Source organism: Myotis davidii, unplaced genomic scaffold, assembly GCF_000327345.1.
Source record: "Myotis davidii unplaced genomic scaffold, ASM32734v1 scaffold712, whole genome shotgun sequence".
Taxonomy (NCBI): domain Eukaryota; kingdom Metazoa; phylum Chordata; class Mammalia; order Chiroptera; family Vespertilionidae; genus Myotis; species Myotis davidii.
Window position 1 is genome coordinate 52,620 of NW_006283447.1, and position 7,602 is coordinate 60,221.

The following is a 7,602-nucleotide window of genomic DNA, read 5'->3' on the forward strand; positions in this document are numbered from 1 at the left end:
AGGACATTGAAGAAAGGAATTAAGGAAAATACTAGTACAAATAAGTGGAAGCATATACTTTGTTCATGGATAGGAATAATTAATATCATTAAAAGTCCGTATTGACCATACTAAAGCAATGTATAGATTCAACACAATTCCTTTAAAAATAACAATGACATATTTCACAGGTCTAGAACAAATGTTCCAAAAATTTATATGGAACCACAAAAGACTTTGATTAGCCTCAGCAATCCATAGCATGGAAAACAAAGTCATCAGTGTCACAATAATTGCTATCACACTATACTACAAGGACATTGCAATCAAAATCATGTAGTACTGGCATAAGAACAGGCATATAGATCAATGGAAGTAAACAGAGATCCCAGAAATTGCCCCATGTCTTCATGGTCAATTAATATTTGAAAGAGGCAAATACATACAGTGGAATAAATACAGTCTGTTCAATAAACAGTGTTGAAAAACTTGGACAGGTATATGCAAAAAAGTGAAACTAGAACACCAACTAACACCATACATAAGAATAAACTCAAAATGGATAAAAGACTTGAAAAAAGTAACAAAACTATAAAAATCCTAGAAAAAAAAACACAAGCAGTAAAATCTCAGACATTTCTCATAGCAATATTTTTGCTGATGTATCTACTAGGGCAGTGGTCAGCAAACTGCAGCTCGGCAAACCGCAGCTCGCGAGCCACATGTGGCTCTTTGGCCCCTTGAGTGTATCTCGTCCACAAAATACCGGCTCTTCCACAAAATACTGACTTCTACACATGGGCCAGGAACTTTCAATCGCACTGTATGTGCGCGCTCGCACATGGTATTTTGTGGAAGAGCCACACTCAAAGGGCCAAAGAGCTGCATGTGGCTCGCAAGTCACAGTTTGCTGACCACGGTACCAGGGGAAGGGAAACAATGGAAAATATAAACAGATGAGACTGTATCAAACTAATAAGCTTCTTCACAGCAAAGGAAAAAAAATCAACAAAATGTAAAGGGAACCCACTCTATGGGAGAACATATTTTCCAATGATACATCTGATAAGGGGTTAATTTTAAAAATATATAAAGAAATTATATAAATCAACACAGGGAAGACATATCTGCCTATTAAAAAATGGGCAAAAGACCCTAGCCCATTTAGATCAATGAATAGAGTGTTGGCCTGTGGACCAAAGGGTTTCAGGTTCAATTCCAGGCAAGGGCACATACCTCAGTTGCAGGCTCTTCCCCAGCCCAGGCCCTGGAAAGGGCATGTGCAGGAGGCACGTGTGTTTCTCTCACATCAATATTTCTTTCTGTCTTTTCCTCTCTCTTCCACTCTCTCTAAAAACAATGGAAAAAATATCCTTGGGTGAGGATTAAATAAATAATAAAATAAAAAAAATGGGAAAAGCACCTAAATACTTCTCCAAAGAGGATATACAGATGGCCAATAAAAATATGAAGAAATGCTCAACATCACTAATCATCAGAGTGATGCAAATAAAAATACAATGAAATATCAACTCAAACCTGAAAGAAGGGCTACCACTAATAAATCAGCAAATAACAAGTGGTAGCAAGGATGTGGAATACAAGAAACTCTCCTGTAGTATTGGTGAAAATTAATAATGCTTCAGCCACTGTTGAAAAAAACTATGGATTTTCCTCAAAAAATTAAAAAAATGAAACTGCCACAGATTTCCTATAATGGCAGCCAGCAGGATGGCAGTGAGGGGGAGAGTGTGAGAGAATGAGAGAGCAAAAGGAGAGTGTGTGGACATATGGTGTGTGTGTGTGACAGATCCTGCAGGTTTTCCAGGGGCTGGTGAAACAGGCTGTCTTAGGTGGGTAGCCCCCACTACAGTTGCATGTAAGGTTAGTGCAATGTCTGAAACTCCTGGCCTGCCAGTTCTGGCATAGAAACCATGCCATCTTGAAGGTCAGAGCTGCTGTGACTAGGAGCACAGCCTCACCACCACACAGTCTGGACTCAGATGCAAACCAAGATACAACAGCCTCACTAGACAAAGACCTCCTATCTCAACTGAAGATTCACAGACACTGATTCCAGCCATCCTGGCCTCAGGCTCCTGTGAGTCCTGGAGTGAGTTCCCCTCCCACCAACTTGCTTCAGTGGCACAGCTCCCAAGCATCCCAAGGTTGCCCTTGACTAATGGCTATGGTGGCCTCATCACCTGGCTCCTTGAACCAGCCCTGGACAGTCAGCATAAACAGGGCTCCTGCCGACCTGCAATGGCCATGCCATCTGACCCCCCAAGTCCGCATTTCAGTGTTAGCATGCACAGCGGCTGCAGCACCCAGTCCCTGAGCCTGAGACTGACTCTAGGCATCTGTGGAGCTCCCACCAACCCACAGCAGATGTGCCACCCAGCCCCTGAGCTCACCCACGACTCTTGGGGTGCCTGAGGCTCTCGCTAAGTCCACCACTGCAGTTCAAGCCTTATGCAACTTGGCGCCTGAACCCTTCAGCAATAGCAAAAATAGGGAGACAAAGAAGCAACCCCTAAAAGAAAGAAAAGGAGGACTCACCCCAAAAAAGGAACTAAATGAAAACGAGGTATGCAATATATCAGAAAAAGAATTCAGAGTAATGGTCATACAGTTCATAAACTGGATGGACAAGAAAATCAACAACCTATATAAGAATCTAGGGGGAATCAAAAGCAATATACCTAAAATAAAAACCATGATGGGAGGTTTCAATAGTAGACTAGGAGAAGCAGAGGACAGAATCAGTGAGCTAGAATATAGGGTAGAGAAAAGCCCAAGCTGAACAGCAATTGAAGAAAAAAATTAGAAAGCAGGAGGAAAACCTAAGGGGACTTGGGGCAACATGAAATGAAGTGACATACATATAGTAGGGGTGCCATAAGGACAAGAAGAGCAGCAAGGATTAGAGAACGTATTTGAAGAAATAATGACAGAAAACTTCCCTGATTTGGGAAAGAAAAAAGTTACAAAAGCACAGAGAGTCCCAAACAAGATAAACACAAAAAGACTCACACTAAGACACATCATAATTACAATGGCAAACGTTAACAACAAAGAGAGAATTTTAAAGGCAGAGAGCGAGAGAGAGAGACCAAAGAAGATTCTCCCATTAGTTTACCAAATGATTTCTGAAGAGAAACAAACCAGAACAGAAGGGAATGGAATGAAGTATGCAAAGTGATGCAAAGCAAGAGACTGAATCCAAGAATACTATATCCAGCAAGCCTATCATTCAAAATTGAAGGGGAAATCAGGAGTTTTGCAGACAAAAAAAAAGGTTAAGGGAGTTTATCACCACCAAGCCAGCAATGCAAAAAATGCTAAAAGGACTGTGGTAAGAAGAAGAAATAGAAAGGAAAGAAGGAATACAGAAATAAAGAATAAAAATGGCTACAAACAAGTACTTATCAATAATAACCATAAACATAAATGGACTAAATGCTCCAATCAAAAGACAGAGAGTGGCTGAATGGATAAGATAACATAACCCATATAATACTGTCTAAAAGAGATCCACCTCTGAACAAGAGACTAACAGAAACTGAAAGTGAAGGGGTGAAAAAAAAATACAGCCAAATGGAAATGAAAAAGAAGCTAGGGTAGCAACACTTATATCTGAAAAAATATACCTCAAAAGTGAATACCATAACAAGAGATAAGGAAGGCCACTTCATAATACTAAAAGCATCAATACAACAAGAGGATATAACTTTGGTGAACCTATATCCATCTAATACAGGAGCACCCAAATAATACAAAAACTTCTGGAAGATATCAAGGGAGAGATAGAACACAATACAATCATAGTAGGGGACATTATTAGCCATAGACATCATTGGATAAATTCTCTAGACAAAAAATCAGCAAAGAAACAGAAATCCTAAATAACTCACTAGATCAGATGGACCTAATTGACATCTTCAGAACATTTCACCCCAAAGCCATTGAATATATGTTCTTCTCAAGTGCACATGGGACATTTTAAAAGATAGACCACATATTGGGACACAGGCAAAGTCTCTCAAATTCAAGAAGATTGAAATCGTATCAAGCATCTTCTCAGAATACAATCGCATAATATTAGAAATAAACTACAAAAACAACAACAACCACCAAAACCATTCCAACACTTGGAAGCTGAATAGCATGCTACTAAACAATAATTGGGTTACAAAAGAGATCAAAGAGGAAATTGAAAACATCCTGGAAATGAATGACATTGAAGACACAATAACTCAAAATCTATGCTACACAGTGTAAGCAGTCCTGAGAGGGAAGATTATAGCTCTACAGGCCTACCTCAAAAAGCAAGAAAAAATTTTAATAAATCATCTAATCCTATAACTTAAAGAATTACAAAGATAATGACAACAAAAACCCAGAGTGAACAGAAGGAAAGAGATCATAAAGATCAGAGCAGAAATAAATGACATAAAGACAAAAACAAAAACAAAACAAAAAATATAAAAGATCAATGAAACCAATAGCTGATTCTTTGAAAGGATCAACAAGATTGATGAACCTCTAGCCAGGCTCATCAAGGAGCAGAGAGAGAGGACCCAAATAATCAAAATCAGAAATGAAACAAGTGACGTAACAACCGACCCCACAGAAATACAATGGATTGTTTAAATATACTATGAACAACTCTATTGCAACAAACTAGACAACCTGAAAGAAACGGACATATTTCTAGAAAAATACAAGCTTCCAAAACCCAATCCGGATGAATCTAAAAATCTCAGTAGGCTGATGACTATGGAGGAAATTGAGGCAGTCATCAAAAAACTTCCAGCAAACAAAAGCCTGCAGCCAGACAGTTGCACAGGGGACTTTTACCAAACATTCAAAGAACTAAATTCTATCCTTCTCAGACTATTCTAAAAACCTAAAGAGGAAGGAATACTTCCAAGCTCATTCTGTGAAACCAGAATTACCTAATAACAAAACCACCTAAAGATAACACAATGAAAGTGAACTACAAGCTAATATCCCTCATGAACATAGATGCTAAAATCCTCAACAAACTCTTAGCAAATCGGATCCAGCAGTACATCAGAAAGATCATACACCATGATCAAATAGGATTTATCCCAGGGATGCAAGGATGGTACATTTTCTGCAAATCAATAAACATGACACATCACATAAACAACTGGAGAGATAAAAATCACCTAGTCATATCAATTGAGGCAGAAAAAGCTATTGACAAAATCCACCATCCTTTCTTGATAAAAACTCTTAGCAAAGTTGAAATAGAGGGATCATATGTCAACATAATAAAAGCCTTATATGACAAATCTACAGAATAAAAGCCATATATGACAAACCTACAGCCAACATCATACTCAATGGGCAAAATCTAAACCCATTTAACCTAAGAACAGGAATGAGACAGTGATGCCCACTTTCACCACTCATGTTCAACATTGTTCTGGAAGTGCTAGCCATGGCAATTGGACAAGAGGAAGAACTAACAGGTATCCAAATTGGAAAAGAAGACATAAAACTGCCATTTTTCGCAGATGAATGAGGGAGTAAAAGAGGAGTGTGTGGGTGTGGGGTGTGTGTGTGTGTGTGTGTGTGTGTGTGTGTGTGGGTGGTTTGTGTGTGTGTGTGTGTGTGTGATGGAGGGACAGCTCAATCTTGCAGGACCTTGGGAGCTGGCAGACCAGGCTCGCATAGCCAGGCAGCCTCTGCTACTGATGTAATCTCTCTGGGAGTGCAGGCTCTGCTGCAGAGGCCACATCTCTTTGAAGGGGAGAGCTGCTGTGACTGGGAACCCAGTGTCACCTACACAGGGTGCCCTCAGACAACACCCAGGACTCTACAAACACCCCTGCCAGGTACCTGCGGCTTCAGCTGCAGTCCCACAGTAACCAAGACTCCAGTCATCCCAGGCACAGGCTCCTGTGAGTCCTAGAGCACACTCCCCTCTGCCTGGACCAACACTTTAGCCCAGGGCACACTCCTCTTTTGCTACCTCATTCACTTACACTCTCTCCCTCACTGCCACCTTCTTCCTGTCTCTGTAGATGGGTCTGGAGTGTTAATGACCTGTTTGTAGATGGAGTCTCCTCTCTGGGTGTCTGGTTATGTGGCTTGCTCTCTACCTCATTGGCCAAATGGGATAAAATTCACCTCAACAAGACAAAGAAAACAAAACACAAATGTACTCATGACACAAATTTCCCCAATATAAGTGACCACCAGAGAAACAGGCAGCCGCTGCTACCATTGCAAACAGTCCCGGAGAGGCTGGCTCTTCCACAGAGGCCACATCTCTTTGAAGGGGAGAGCTGCTGTGACTGGGAACCCAGCCTCACCTCTACCCGGGGTGCCCACAAATAACACCCAGGAATCTACTCTACAAACACCCCTGCCAGGTACCTGCGGCTTCAGCTGCAGTCCCACAGTAACCAAGACTCCAGTCATCCCAGGCACAGGCTCCTGTGAGTCCTAGAGCACACTCCCCTCTGCCTGGACCAACACTTTAGCCCAGGGCACACTCCTCTTTTGCTACCTCATTCACTTACACTCTCTCCCTCACTGCCACCTTCTTCCTGTCTCTGTAGATGGGTCTGGAGTGTTAATGACCTGTTTGTAGATGGAGTCTCCTCTCTGGGTGTCTGGTTATGTGGCTTGCTCTCTACCTCATTGGCCAAATGGGATAAAATTCACCTCAACAAGACAAAGAAAACAAAACACAAATGTACTCATGACACAAATTTCCCCAATATAAGTGACCACCAGAGAAAAGAGAATTAGGGGAGAGAAAAGAGCACAAATCATATCCAAGATATTAGAAAATGTTATAAGATTAAAGAAAAAGAAGAAAAAGGAAGAAAAGGAAATATATATATAAACACCAAATACCCAGTAATTAGTGTGGGGGCAGAATCTTATATTCAGAAAGTAAGGTTAAGGAATTGGATGCATATGGGGAGGACCTCAGTTCAGTATAGAGGAAGAAGAAAGAGGATGAGTGGATAAAAAGAAAGAGAAAGAGAATAATAATAATAATAATAATAATAATAATAAATTGAAAACATTAATTAAAATATAAGATAAAATAAAAAAATAGAATGATAAAAAAGTGAAAAAATAGGAAATAAAGAAACAAACAAAAAAGGTAAATAAAGAAAAAAGAAAAAAGATAACAAAATAGTAATAAAATAAAATAAGATAAAAATAAAAATGAAAAAGTGAAGTGTCTTTCCTTTGGCTGGTTTAAGATCCCACTCTTCTGTACTGTTTGCTGCTTCTCAGTTTACTGTTGCTGAGACTGAAGGCCTCTGTTTTAGGTCAGTCCCTGTGAGCTCTCAGGGACTATTCAGATTTTGTTTTGTATCCTTTGTACCACTCAGAGTGTAGTTTGAGTGTAGCTGTATTGGTTGCCTGGAGACTGCATGGAGGGGCTACTTCTTCAGGAGAAAATGGCTTCCTAGGTCCTGCAAGGCAGGTATGACTCAGCGCCAGACTCAAAGCCACCTCTCCTCTCCCAAGTTTCCACAAGTCCACACCTCCACCTGCAACTCAACCGCAGGTGAGTGTCTGTATTTGAAAGGTCCTATGAACTAGGTTCAGCAAACCAAAGCAAAT

The 7,602-nt window shown here is 40.4% G+C and overlaps 1 long non-coding RNA gene across 1 annotated transcript in view; it reads left to right on the top strand.

The window, feature by feature from the left end:
• The first annotated feature begins 549 nt into the window (after positions 1 to 549).
• LOC107183197 overlaps positions 550 to 7,602 on the top strand; it is a 15,728-nt gene continuing 8,675 nt past the window's right edge. Inside the window, exon 1 of the long non-coding RNA XR_001513987.1 lies at positions 550 to 559. This is a non-coding gene — a long non-coding RNA (uncharacterized LOC107183197). The remainder of the gene's footprint in view (positions 560 to 7,602) is intronic.